The following is a 15,099-nucleotide window of genomic DNA, read 5'->3' as shown; positions in this document are numbered from 1 at the left end:
CTCCTACTGACTTCACTACAGTGGGTTGTTTGTTTTCCTGAAGACTGGGCCTTGTGCACCTTCGTGTACTTAAGCCATGCAAAGGGAAGAGAACCTACTCCATATATATTCACTGGTTGGAAACACAAATGAACAGATGAATGAATCAGAAACACCTGCATACAACCTCTAGATTAGTCAAAAATGCCTAAATAACACCACTGGATTGTGTTCAACCCAACCAGATAATAACTATTTTAACAGCTACCAATGTTAAGCTCCCCAACCAGGCTTGTTGCTTTACCTATGATATGTCCTTCAGCTTACAACCCCCCTGTGAGGTAAGGGGTTAAGGGAGAGGATTAGCAGAGGTTGAAAGACTGACTGTAATGTCCCCATCCTTTAGTGTCACCCTGATCTTGCCCTCCTCCCTGCCTCCCTGTCTTTAATCATTGAGGTCCTGCAGTCCATGAAGATTTCTGTAGTCCTCATGGGCAGCATTCAATCCGCCAACACTGAGGAAGTCAGCCAGCTGGCCTTGCACGAAATCCTTCCTCTCCCATCTCTTTGTCCTGGGCCATAGGAGTGTGTAGTCTGGTTCCCATGTGCCACCTGCTGGTCTCCTGAGTCACTGCTTCCGAAGTGCCTGAGTAGTGCCGAGTAGTGGCTGAAGAAAGGGAAGGAGCGGCCTTTTCACAGCATGTGCACGAAGTGACCCAGATGCCTAGACTGGGGTGTGAATTAGTTCCTTCTGACTGCACGTCAGCAGTGGAGACTAGGAACCTGAGGCACTGGGGAAAGAGGTCTCTGCCCAAAGCCATAATCTGTGTTTAGGAATTCTTAGTCAAAGCATTCTTTAGGCATGCAATCCGCCGAACATCCAAAAACAAATGTTTAAAACAGAAAACAAAAGTCTCTGTGCTCATATCATAATAAATACATGTACAAGATGAATGGGTCAGATAAAACAAGAAAGGGTTATTCGGGTATTTGGTAAACCTATGGCAGTCTCTCTGGAATAAAATAAAGAGAGGAGGGAGGCAGGAAGAGAAGGAAGGAAGGAGAGAAAAATATACACCTTCACCAGAAAAATATTGCTTAATGTACATGTAATTATTCCTAAAAACTCTCCAGCTGAAAATGTTCAGGATTTTTTTTTTTTACTTGAACTAGCCTTTTGGAAATTTATACAAAATAATAAAAATCATTGATTACAAGCTTATTAAAAATTAGATGCAGTCACAGAGATATAAGGTGGGTGCTTATAGAGATAGCAGTATTGATTCGCTAGCAACAGCTCTTCGCTCATAGCTATGATCCAATGAGCTTCTCTGGTGGTTTCCCAAGGGTGAATTATGGCCTCAGTCAGTTGGGTTTCTGGGCAAACATTTACATGAATGATTCTGTACAGAGGCTCTCATGTCTCCTCCCATATATTCTTCATCTAGATCACTAAATAACACTTCTGAATTTCCAGAGACATGTACCTTTGCCTTCTGCTTTAAGAGGTCTTTATTTCAGCTGGGTGTGGTGGCTCATGTCTGTAATCCCAGCACTTTGGGAGGCTGAGGCGGGCGGATCACGAGGTCAGGAGATCGAGACAATCCTGGCCAACGTGGTGAAACCCTGTCTCTACTAAAAATACAAAAATTAGCTGGGCGTGGTGGCACATGCCCATAATCCCAGCTACTTGGGAGGCTGAGGCAGGAGAATCGCTTGAACCAGGAAGTCAGAGGTTGCAGTGAGCCCAGATCGTGCCACTGCACTCCAGCCTGGCGACAGAGGGAGACTCTGTCTCAAAAAAAAAAAGTCTTTATTTCTCACACACGTTACCTTTGTGTAAAATAATTTCCCTCCTAAATATCTTCCCCTGCTCTGTTTTCTTCAGCCTGAGGCTCAAAAATTTTTACACGGAAGCCATGTCAATGAATGATTACAGAATTCTTTTCATTTCTTCCTCAAAGGCCAGAAGAATACTGAGGAAGACAATCCCTCCCCATCGTCCTTTTGCCTGAGCTTCTGCTTAAATGCAGGTCTGAGCAAAGTTGAAAACCATGGGCCCTCAGGCAGAGCCCTCATAAGCGCTGTATTTAAGGATCTGAACAGGAAATAAAGATTTTGACTTTTTTCTTGGCATTGTGCTTGGCCCTCTGGTTTCTCCTAAGGGCAAGCCCATTTCCTCTGTATCTCGGAGTCTGTTTTGTTTTGTTTTTTATATTATTTTTATTATTTTTTGAGACAGAGTCTTGCTCTATTTCCCAGGCTGGAGTGCAGTGGTGCCATCTCAGCTCACTGCAACCTCCGCCTCCTGGGTTCAAGGGGTTCTCATGCCTCAGCTTCCCAAGTAGCTGGAATTACAGGCTTGCACCACCATGCCCAGCTAATTTTTGTATTTTTAGTAGAGACGGGGTTTCACCATGTTCACCAGGCTGGTCTCGAACTCCTGACCTCAGATGAGCCACCCGCCTCAGCCTTCCAAAGTGCTGGGATTACAGGCCACCGCACCCAACCGGATTATCTGTTTTTAAAATGGGGCCAGAAATTTTGGAATCAGAATGTTAATAATATCATACAATGATGGTTAATATGCACTGAGTGATGACTATGTGCTAGACACTGTGCTAAACATTAACAATGGGTTGTCTCATTTAATGCTCATAAAACCCTATGAGATAGGTAAGAACTCTTATTATCCCCATGTTATGAGTAAGCATAGGTGAACTACAGTGGATTAAAGTACCTTGCTTATTGTCTCTTTAACATGAAATTCCTTCAACATAAGTAAACACCTATTATGTGCTAGCCAATAAACTGGATGCTGGAGCTCAGGACTAAACACAAACATAATCCTCACTTTTGAGGTTTGCATAGGCTCTAAGGAGCCCATGAAGGTAAACTTACAGGACCAGGAAAGCTTTGCAGAGGTTTCAAAGAAGTGTACTTCCAGTGGAATGGGGGCTCCTGGAAGGGAGTGGAAAATCTCTGGGGGTAGGGAGTGGAAAATCTCTGGGGGTAGGGAGTAGGGGGTTTCAGGGAAGTTCTTAAGATAAGCAGTGCCTTAGGGGAATCTTCAGCAGAAGGAAGAAATGAAGTTCAGACTCCTGGTGATCAGAAGGCCTTCAAGATTTTCCATTTTCAGAGGACTCTGAGACCCTGGGTTGGGAGTCCTGACCTGCCAGAATGCACATATTCCTATTAATGGCAGGATAAGGCCAATGAGAGGGTCCCCACCATGTGGCCTCGAACCTCCCATTCATCCCCCAAAGTCCAGAAGGAGCAGTCAGGAAAAGGAACCAGCTAGCCTTATATTTGTGAAAAAGAAGTGATTAACAAGTAGCCCTCTATGATTTCTATGTAAACTCAGATCGCAAAAGGCATTTAAATACTTAATGAAAGGATTTCCTCTACCTAGTTTTAGTCCTGCTTATTGATTGAATTCCCTTCTAATGACTGGGCTTTTCTATGTTTGAGCTAAGTTGTCTCTGGGAAGGGAGGTCATCTGAGCGCCTTAGGATGTCATGTCCTTCTTGGCAAGTACAAGAAACAGGTTTGAAGAAGCCTGGAGGACATTTACCAGTGATCTGGTCTGGGAAGTTGTGGTTAGGCCACAGCAGAAGGGGACCAATTACCACCATGTACCATCTGGGGGCCAAACACTCTTCTGGGTGCTTTATATTTGTGACCTCATCTCAGGTGGACAATGACCTAGCCAAGGTGGCTCTCATAATCCTTCAGTCACAACTCAGAGAATGGAGTGACTGCACAAAGGACCCAGTGGTGACTGGCAGAACCGGTACTGTGAATCAGCTGTCTTTGAGCCTGGGATTATATTCTTCTGGAAATGCCTCTCTTTACCCAGGCCAGGCAGTTCCCAAACAATTCCCCAAAAGACGCCAGATTTGTGAACAGATATTGGTTGACTAAAACATGTTCCCCCTACAGGAAAAACAACTCCAAGTGCATGCCTTAATGACAGTGCTTCTGCAGTGTCCCCACTGTACCTGGGGACAACATACTATCCACAATGGATAGTATGTACTGAATACCTACTTTGTGCAAGGGACTAAGCTGACAACTCTGTATACAAGAGCTCATTTAATCTTATTATTATTCCTGTTTTATACAAGGTTAAGTAACTTGCCCAAAGTCACAGCCAGAACTGGGACTTAAACCCAGATCACTCAACTCCAGAATCCATGTTTCATGACTATTTTCCTAACCACTGTTTTTCACTGCCTCTCCCTGAGGGAAATAAATCAGTGGGCCCTGGTATCTGAGAAACGCCACCACAAGACAGCCAACCTCAGCGCTTTGTGGATTTCTCTAATTCTAATTTCCAGTTCCTGTTTTTGTCACCTGTGTGAGTGGTAACGGCCTGAAGCACTGGTATTACTAAGACAGGTCCCCCATCCCCTAAGCAATCCTGAGGGCTGTGACGAACTATAGATAAATGAGGGTAGGTTGAGCACTTCGAATTGGAACGCATGAAATTGGTTGGATTTGTAATCAGATGAGAGAAAGCAAAGGCTTTAGGAAAGCCCACTTTCCCCCGTAGTCCCTTCTCATGGCCATGAGGCATCATCAACTCTTAATGGAAAGGGTATAAATGCTGGAGTTGGGCAGACCTCAGGTCAAGCCCTGGCTCCACTCCTGGCCAGCTGAGTGACTTGGGCCAGGTAACTTCATCTCCCTGAGCCTCAGTCTCCTCATGTGTAAAGTATGTGCACCAGTAGCTAGCAGAGGGCTGGGAACATGGATGGAGATGATCCACAGGAAGCACCTGGCACTATGTCTGGCACATGGGAAAGGATCAAGTACATATTAGTTAAAAATAAAACTGAGAGCATGGTTTCAGGGCCGTTGGGGATTCCCCAGTCACCAGACTGTGAACATCTGCCCCGATGCTGCATGTGGGATCCTCCAGATCCTACACTGGCGTTGCATCCCTGTGTCTGGCAGGACAGGTGGCTTTTCCTAGCCACCTCAGGAGAGTACATTTTTCACCACGGATGCAAACCCTGGAAGCCAGTGCAAGCTGCTTGCTACAGCACTGGTGTGGCCAGGCCCCTGCTCTGCCAGAACTTGCTTCTAGTGAGAAACGTCATTTCTCACCCCTCGGTCAGGTGGACTGTGGTGGGAGGAAGAGGTTGGGAGCAGAAAAGGTGACAGTTCTGGTCTCAGAGTTGATGGCTTCACATCCCGCAGGGGTTCAGATGCCTTCAGATTTATAGGCCCATAACAGCAGAAAGCTGCCTCCTGGCTGAGCCTGGTGCTGCTTTTGGGCCCGGGGGGCTCCTGGCTGATACTGTTTGTGAACCTCTTTATCTCTCTAATGCCATGTTCTCTAAATCTTGGTATTAGAACGATGAGAAAGGGCGGAGGAGGGTGATTCATGCCCTGGTTACACTGACAACGAAATTCATCGAAATCAAATTTCTCCTAAGCATGCTAACAACATCCCGGCTGGTGCCTGCCTCGGCTGTAGGTCTGGGTTTGTTTGGTTTCTACAACAATTTTTCTTTTTAATGTCATTATTTTTATTATTTCGCCTAATGTTTTTATAATGTGCTTACTGTGGAGGTTGTTCCACAGAGCCCGCCAGCTCTCTGGGGATAGGGTGGGCCACGCTTGGTAACCCCAAAGGCTGCTGTTTTGCACAACCCTCCAATCACTGAAGGAAATAGAGTCTTCACCCTCCCCACTTCCCTAGACCTGTCTTGACAAGGAATCAAACACTAACCATAGAATTACTAACCTGTTCAACCCCAGTCTGAGCAAAGCTCCAATATTAACTGATGAACCCAACCAACCCTCCCCTTCTTCCATCCACCTTTTATTCTCCCAGTTAAGCATCTCTGGTTGCATCAGTCCTTTTTTCTATGTCATGGCTTCTGGCTCCACTTCTGCCATCCTGCCCTGGAACATCATACCCTGCCCTATTTGCCCGTATCCCTCTTAAATGTGACATTGATTAAGGGATGAATAAATGATACCACATCCATATTTCTGGAACATTAAGCATTTTAAAATTAATTTTGGAGAGGTGTCAATGATGTATCCTTAAGTGAAGAAAGATGGAGAAAATGGGTTTGTCCACTTTATGAAAAACCAAAAATCCCAACAAAAATCTTATATACTTGTGGGTTTGTTTTGATATGTTTGTCTCAGCATGAGTAACAGCACGGAAGGATACACACCAAGTTGTTAACATGGGTTATCTGTTTTGGGGGATGTTAGAAGGAAGAATTATTTTTTAATATACCTATAATGTTTCATTAGCTGCAGTTAACTCTTGTTACTCTGATTTATTTATTTATTTATTTATTTATTTATTTATTTATTTATTTTTGAGACAGGGTCTCACTCTGTCACCCAGACTGGAGTGCAGTGGAGCAATCTCAACTTAGCAGAATCTCAGTCTCCTGGGGCCAAGCAATCTTCCCATCTTAGCCTCCCAAGTAGATGGGACTACAGGTGTGCCATCACACCTGGCTAAATTTTTTTGGTATTTTTTGTAGAGATGGGGTTTCACCATATTGCCCAGGCTGGTCTCAAACCCCTGGGCTCAAGCAATCCACTCACCGCAGCCTCCCAAAGTGCTGGGATTGCAAGTGTGAGCCATCACACCTGGCCTCTGATAATTTTTAAGGAGGAATTTAAAATTGTTTTCAATCCATCAATCATCAATCAATCAATAACATGTTTGTATTTTTATCTTCAATGTGATAGACACTCGGAGTCCTGCAGATGTGGGGATCTGTTCAGGGCCTCTATTCATGCAGCCTAATTTGCATCACCTTCTTCGTTAACTCATGGTAGAGCCGACATCTACTAAAAGTCCTTAGTTGTTTTCCCTAGAACTGCTACAAAGAAAAGTCTCTCCTCCTATCCTATATACTTTTGAAGCAGATTTTTATTTACCCAAGTACAAGACCTTAAGTTTCTTATTAAATTTTTTTCTATTGGTTTGGCTTTTTGTTCCAATTGTCAAGATCTTTTTAAAATCTGCTCTTCTTATCTAGCCTATTAGCCGTCCTGCCCAGCTTTGTGCCAACTGCAAATTTGATCAGCAGGTCTCTTAAGTCTTGATCCAAGTCCCTAATGAAAATGTTCAACAGGACAGAGCCAAGGACACAGTCTTGCACTGCCCATTTTCAATAAATAAATACAAATTTTTTTTTTGTCTTTCGGTGTATTCCCTTCATTATGTACAAGGCTCCTAATAAACAAAGAGGTTTGTGCTAGGCAAATCAATAACCATCACCATTATCTGATCTAGTGATAATAGCAGTAAACACTAATCACAATCCAACTTGAGCCAACCTAGAAGCACAGCAGCATTAGTCAGAGCGATGGAACATATGGCTGTGTCCACATCTGCTCTGAGGCATCCAGATGGAAGAGGAGGTGGGCCAGGGGGCAGGGGTGAGTGAACAGTGGGGTAGGAAGGAGAGAGGAGGGAGCAGACAGGTGAAGGCTGACAGGGGAGTGGGGCAGGGACTAGGCTCCCAAATCAATCTCCACGATTGTGTGGTTAATGTGCAAACAGCACACAACAGCTGCTGGTGGCTCCCATCCGTGACAGTACAACTGTATGACAAATACTTCCTGTCACACTTAGAGAGCTGTGTCTTCTGCTTTTTGGTTAATGGACCTTTGACATGCCTACTCAAATCACTTCTTCATAGGCCTTACAAGTCTTTGTCACAAATATATGCTAATGTTTTTCTTCTCTGTGTGGCTGTTTCCTTTGAGCTATCACCAAGCATGGGTCCTATGCTACCCTGGTCCTCCCCATCTCTCCTCCACAGCCTCCCAGAAGCTGGCACACTCCTGACTTGTGCATCTCCCTACATAAAAGAACACTCACCTAACTGATAAAAGGTGTAAATTCAAGCACAGCTCTTGCTTAAAGCAACATTTAACCCTCCCTGTGCCTTGGTTTCAGAACTGAAAAAGGAAAGTCATGACTGCAGCTTTTTTGTAAGACTAAATAAGATAGCATGTGGCAAAGAAGTAGATGCTAACTAAGTATTAGCTGAATCTGAGTCCATACCTGCAGAAGACCTGGGCTTGACTTACTCCAAACCTCTGGCTTTGATTATTTATAAACATGGGCAGGGTTAGCAAATGGGTTTTGCAATCTTCAGTGTTTTGCCAGTCACCCTTGTTGGCCTCCTGAGAACATGTTGAGGACCTTTTACAGTATTCTCACATTTGCACTGATTCTTTCATTCACTCAACATTTGCTGTCAACTCTGTGCCAACGCTGGGCTGAGCCCCAGGCATACAAAGATGATTGAGGCAAGATCCTGGCACTAAAGTATCTCACGGTCTAGTGCCCATCACCCATAGTAACAACCCCCCCCCCACACACACACACACACCACCCAGCAGCAACACCAGCAGCAGCAAAAGTTCACATACCAGACCCTTACTATAGGCAATATACTCTGATACTTTATGTTCTATTTTACTTTTTAAATTGACTTCACCACCCACTAATGGGATGTTGACCCACAGTTTTAAAAGCTCCATTTTGGGGTTGGATATGTGTGCTAAGTTCTATTATCATTTACTAGATTGCTATGGGAATGCCAAAAAAAGAGCTCCCAGGCCTAAGAGAATCAGCAGACCTAACACTTAAGCTGGAAGGATAGTCAGGTGTGCACAGGGTATTTGGTGTTCTCAGAAGAGGAAACATCATGAACAGTGCATGGAGGAATGAAAGCATGGCTGTTCAGGGAATTTTTTTTTTTTTTCTTAGATGAAGTTTTGCTCTTGTTGCCCAGGCTGGAGTGCAATGGCATGATCTTGGCTCACTGCAACCTCCCCTTCCCGGGTTCAAGGGATTCTCCTGTTTCAGCCTCCCAAGAAGCTGGAATTACAGGTGCATGCCACCATGCCTGGCTAATTTTTGTATTTTAGTAGAGACAGGGTTTCATCATATTGATCAGACTGGTCTCCAACTCCTGACCTCAGGTGATCTACCAACCTCGGCCTCCCAAAGTGCTGGGATTACAGGCGTGAGCCACCACACCTGGCCAACTGTTCACAGAATTCTAAGAAGTTTTGAATGGTTAGAACACAGGGAACTTTAGGGGAAATGGGGGAAATATGAGGCTTTAGAGATAAATAGAGATTTTTGGTTTAAAGCAAATATTACAGAGCCAATGACTGAATACTCGGGGAAAAGATTTTTACTGCCAAGCAGGAAACTCAATCCAGCACAGAGTCTAGGCTCTGGGAAAAGAGGTTTCAGGAGAAGAAGAAACAAGATAGGTTTTTTAAAGCCAAGAGACCACACCCTGTATTTAAAAAGCAAACTCTCTTGAGTATTGCTGATTGGTTGGAGGCATCTTGGTGTGTGGATTTGGTTAAGCACTGGGCTGGGTGGAGAGCTCTGCTGTGTACCAGAGCACCCACCTCAGGATTGTGGCACCCAGAGGTTGTTTTAGCAGAAGTCATGTCTGCACCACTGACAGCTGATCCAGCAGCCCAGTTGCATCTGTCAGGAATCAGATCATGAAGAAATTTGTGGCCTGCTAGAGAGTTTGGGTGTTATCGGCCATGGAGGCCAGTGGAAGATTTAAAGTAAGAGAGTACCTAAAAATTGGTAGAAGCATCAATATCACAGCAGAGTAGCAGATAAGATTGGAAGGAAGAATTAACTGGAGGAACACAAACCAGAAAAGCAGCTAAGGTTAGTAGTTCAAGAGATGGTGACGGTGGGCTGAAAGAGAAAAGAGGTGATCAGGAAGAAAAGGAAAGGCTGGATTAGGAAATGGAAAGTTGGAGAATCAATATGATCCAGGGGCTGATTCAATGTAACAGGTGAGACAGAGGGAAAATCCACGATGATGCATCAAGTTACTAACTTGGGTGATGAGAAGATTGTGGAGATCCCCGAAGAGAAAATTTGGGGTGTTTGGGGAGAGAACGGGAAGATCAGGTCAGCACAAAGACAGTGCTAGAGTACCCAGACTTGTCTCCCATGTGTTACTGTGAGCAGAGAAATCTCCCATTTACAATGTTCATGAACCCAGGAATTATAGAGCTACCCTTCTCTTCCAGATGCCTAAGGAATCATCATTAGGATCAGGGCCAGGAGGAAGGGGAAGTGTCTGCCTGCTGGTGTGCATGGCATGAAGGTCGTCTCTGCCATCCAGAAAGCAGACTTTCTCCCACAGACACCAGATACGGTGGGGACTCTTGGGGCTGCAGAGCAACTCCTCCCTCTAGCTGAGCATCGAGCTGGATGAAGAGAGGTGGAAGGATGCATTTGTCAGCTCTGGCTCCAGAAACACTTGCTGGCCATCTCCATCTGGAAACCCAAGTTTGCACTGCCCAGTCACTATTTCAGCTTCTCCTCAGACCTGAGGTTGGAAGAATGATATCTGTAGTGGGTTGAATTGTGTGTCCAAAAGGATATATCCAAGTCCTAATCTCTGGTACCTGTGAGTAAGACTTTATTTGAAAATAAGGTCTTTGCAAATATAATTAAGGTTAAGAGAGATGAGATCATCCTAGATTTAGTGGGAGTTCTAAACCCAATGATTGATGTCTTTGAAAGAGAAAGCAGAGGGACATTTGAGACACAGAGATGCGGGGAGAAGGTGGCCACGAGAAGATGGAGGCAGAGACTACAGTTACACAGGTGCAAGCCAAGGAACACCAGTGGTGGCCGGCACCCATGAGATGCTTGGAGAATGGCATGGAATGAATTCTCCCTCTGAGCCTCCAAAGAGAACCAACCCTGCTGAATTTGGACTTCTTGCCTCCAGAACTGTGAAAGAATAAGTTTCTGCTGTTTGAAACCCCCCGTTTGTGGTAATTTATTATAGTAGCCCTAGGAAACTGAGATAATATCCCATTTAATTGCTTTTATGGCACTTGGGTACAGGAAACCTAGTGACCATCTCAGAAGTAATCACTACTCTCTGGTGGCTTGCCTCTTCTCCCCCGCCTATTCCCCTCAGATAGACACCTTCTCAACCAGCTGTTTTCCATCTTTTCTTCATTCTTTCTCTAGAGCAGAAGCTGTTCTTCCCAGCTTAGATGCTGTTCTGAACTCAGGGTAACAGCCAATTAAGCAGGTCTTTACTGAAGTCTGGCAGTACACCAGATGCTAAAGGTGCCCAGTAGATCCCAAGTGTGACAAGGACCAGAAAAAGCACACTTTTCTCGGGCATTTAGTAAGAAAAGCCTTTCCTATTTTATGTTTTTTATTTCTACTATCCAGAGCAATATGACATTCCAGGGCAATCATTCTTACATTTCAGAAAACATCAAAAAATAGCTTATCCTTAAAACAAGGTTGGAGAGCTCATCCTATTCTAAGGCTTGGCCTGAGCCTGTAGATCAGAGAGGGTTCCATGATCTTAGGAAGTCACCCAGGACTTCTCATTTCCACTTGAACACCTAACACTATACCAAAGCAAGTATTTCCCCAGATTGCCCCAGTTCATGAACTGACCCTGTAGTGTGATGTTGAAGTTGCAAATTTTGGTGAGCCCTGGAATTAAAATGTGTCTTCCTTTCTGGAAATTTAAAAAACATAAATGAAAGGACTAGCCATATCCACATATGGTTCTGCCCTAGTCATTTAACCTCTGTTTGGCCCAGTTTGCTTATTTATGCATTAAGTGGAGATTGTGAAAGGACATCTTATGAATTAATTAATTAACAATTGAAAGGGGCTTTAAAAGTGCTATGCAAATGATAAGCATTATTGTAAGGCCCATGGGAACCTGAGACAAAGCAAGGAGCCAAACTCCAAATTGAGGATTATAACCAAGAAGCAAATGTCAGCACTTTGGAATGTGAAAGAATGATTAACATTGGTTACGATGATGTCGGTTTTTTCTAATCCAGATAGAGAGGTGAGAAACTGTTAAAATGTGGATTCAGTTTGAAAACCCATATGAGCCCAGATGCTCTGTAAGTGGTTACACTTCAGCAAACGCCTGCACATTAAAACAGAATCAAAAGATCGAACCAAACTGGAACTGGAGAAGAAGCAGGTGCATAAAACAAATGCTGTCAGCATATGTGTGAGCACAAACAATTCATTGTGCCCACATAAGTCATATGATTGGCATTTGCAGATGTCTACATATATTTAGTTCAAATATTACAAAAATAAAACCTCTTGAACCCACCTAATTTTAATATTACACTCGTTAGAGAGATAAAACCTCTCTCAAACCATTAGCCCATGGAAGTTCTCCAGGCAAATCAGCTTAGTTTTCTGTTTTCTATTTCTCAGCAAACGGACTCTTGGCTTTACAGAGGCCTGAAGCAGCCATTGGTCCTTATAATTATAAACAAAATGTGGTAATTCATCTCTTTAAAAAAATTATTCAAATTAAGCTATTGAGATGTGGCTGTATTGTCTTCTAAGAGAATAAAAAGCTATCTTAATAATAACAACAATAAAAATGAAGAAACAGTTTACATTTTTTTCCAGTTTAAGCAACTTCTGGCTTCAGTAATTATAGAAGAATAGTTTTGCAGATTGAAAAAGCAGCTGTTAGTGTCCAGGCCTGACTTAACTTTTATTTTCCTGCCTGAATGGCACTTTAAAGTGTCCAGCATCCTGTGGTCTTTAGCTTACCAGGCAAAAGCAGAGCTTTCTAGACTGGCAGCTTCTCATTTCCAAATCATCATGATCTATGGGTAAGCAACAGCAATCATAGAATTCAGGACTAGGTAATGAAGTTAGAGACCAGGAAAAAAAAAGACACTCCAGAAAATCTGTCTTCCAAAATATTTCCTCTGGAAATGAGAACAAATGTGTGATCTTTATATTTCTGTGCTGCCTTTGTTGCTGATCATTCTTGTCCAATTGACTAACCAATTATGGCAAAGAAGCATTCAAAGTTGTCTGGGCAAATAATAATGGTCCTACCGTAATACAAACTACTTGAGCTAACATGGTCCTTGACAAAGCCAAGCTGCTTTTTCCACATCTCTGCTATTGATTACATGATGAAAATGTTAAATGCTCAAAAATTTGGCGAGCCCCATTTATAGACAATCATTTTGAAAAAGTATTATCCTAATGACAGCCGACCTAGGTGGTCTTTGGGCACAGTGACTCAGCTGCATTTATTTGGCTTCCCAGGACCTTCCTGGGTACCAAAGTTTAGTTTGTAGGATTCTGTTTCCTTGATACACACACACACAAAAAAGTAAGTATGGCAGGTCTGTCTAAAATAAAACACCCTTTTATATTCTTTTCTAGTTCTTTTAAGTGCCTAAAAAGGCAAGAGAAGTGAGACTATCTGAATCTCCTGAAAGGTTAAAATAATTAAGGGAAGTTTCAACAGAAAGGAAAGAAGGTTTTTAAGCCTTGCACTAAATGTAAATTTTTTATATTCCAAAAGAAAAATACCCCAGAAGTTAAATCCTTCATAAAGGTCATCTCAGAAAATCTCAGATCCTAACTTTGGTCCCATGTCCTCATGTCTTCAAGAGCAACCAACCTCCTTCTAACCTGCACTCCTCTCTGACTACCTTTTGAGAAACCCCTCTCTACTTATGGTATCTACCTCCTCTGCAGCAGCACAATTCCTAGGTCTGAGATGCTCAGTCTGGAATAAGAACCAGAGGCCTTGAGGATAATAGATCACAATGGCCTGGCACTCTGAGGCAGGAAATTTTCCCTGACCCCTTCGTGGGCCTTACTTAGCCTGTAGCTCTCAATCCCTTGCAGGAGGGAGAGCACGCAGGTAAGTGGGTGCAGGAGTCAGAGCAAGTGCTTTTGGGTGCTGGCAGGAGCAAAACTCCGTATGGGCCCACAGCAGCATCTGGGGGGTAGTATCTACAACCCCCAAAGCCCCAGAGGGCGTGTGTTACAGTGCTCTTTTAGCTTTGCCATCTGCAGACAGCTTAAGTGTTAAACAGCTCAGTGGGCCTTCTGCCTTTTTGCATAAGGCAGTTGCTCTCCACCAGTGAGGGCAGAGGGTCAGTGTGACAGCCTTTAGCGTCTGAACCTATGGAACTTAAGCTCTTGTTTGGCATCCAGGAAAAATGAGGTCGCACAAATGAACTGAAGGGTGGTAAATGCAGAGGATTTTGTTGCCAGTGAAAGTGGCTCTCAGCAGGAAGGGGAGCTGAAAGGGGGATGGAGCAGGAAGGTGATCTTCTGAAGCAATGCTGTCAAGCCGTTCCTCTGAAGTCAAGCTGCTTTTCTCCACATTAAACCGCATTCTCTGACTTTCAGCTGCTTCTCCTCTCTCCCCTTCTCTGTTCTCTGCCAGTGGAGCCTGGGGTTTTTGTGGGTACAGGAGCAGGGCAGGGAGGGCCAGGGGTGGTTTTGGAAAAGGCAACATTTGAGTGAGAAAATGGGGAGTAAAATTCTCGCTTTGGGCCATGGTTCCAGGCTTGAGGGTGGGGCCCTCACCAGGGACCCCGCCCTTTCCTGCCCAGAATTTCTCTGCCTCTTGTCCCTATCAACTCCATGTCCCAAGGGGTGTGTTCTGGTTTTGGCACTTAAGTCCTGCAGTGGAACACTAGATGGATGTAGGCTCTTGATTTAGTCATCTTTAAGAGGTAAGCTGAAGACACACCTATCCCTGTTGTCCAGCATTCTCAGAAAGTTGTAACGATCTAAACCAATGGTGAATAAGAGAAATATTTTCCTAACTCAGTCTTAACTCACAATAAAAGCAGAACCATATTATTGTTCAAAGCAGTCTAATTTCTTTCCTTTATCTGTCCTTCCCTAAGCCTTACCCCCACTTATAAATTGTGTCCATTGAGCTTTCCTGGCATGAGAAATTGCCCCATTAAAAATCAGATATCTCTTTAAAATCCTTAGTCACACATAGACCTTGCTGAATGTTTCCTTTATTCATTCATTCAACAGATATTCATTCACTGCCTATAGGCACCTTGCTAGGCATTCAGAGTACAATGGTGAGTAAAACCCCACATAGCCCCTTGCCTTTATTAGAGCATAATTTATAGGGGCACAATCTATTTTTTTCAGCAAGGGGCATCCTCTTCCCCAACCTCTGGGCAGAAAAGATTGAAGATCTTTCTCCTAGTTACATTTGTTAGAAGCCCACAGAGAAAGCACTTCCTAAATGAGTTATCATTTTATCGTTGATTTAG

At 43.7% G+C, this 15,099-nt stretch overlaps 2 long non-coding RNA genes across 4 annotated transcripts in view; one reads left to right on the top strand and one right to left on the bottom strand.

Moving 5' to 3' along the window:
• Positions 1 to 15,099, bottom strand: part of LOC104006903 (uncharacterized) — a 217,604-nt gene that overhangs the window by 70,446 nt on the left and 132,059 nt on the right. The window lies entirely within an intron of this gene.
• Positions 9,371 to 13,372, top strand: LOC134810208 (uncharacterized). The gene is made up of 2 exons (XR_010157736.1): positions 9,371 to 9,682; positions 10,054 to 13,372. It is a non-coding gene; the product is annotated as an uncharacterized LOC134810208 (long non-coding RNA).

The sequence above is a fragment of the Pan troglodytes genome, chromosome 5 (genome assembly GCF_028858775.2).
Source record: "Pan troglodytes isolate AG18354 chromosome 5, NHGRI_mPanTro3-v2.0_pri, whole genome shotgun sequence".
NCBI classification, from domain to species: Eukaryota; Metazoa; Chordata; class Mammalia; order Primates; family Hominidae; genus Pan; species Pan troglodytes.
This window is presented reverse-complemented; position numbering and strand designations above follow the sequence as displayed.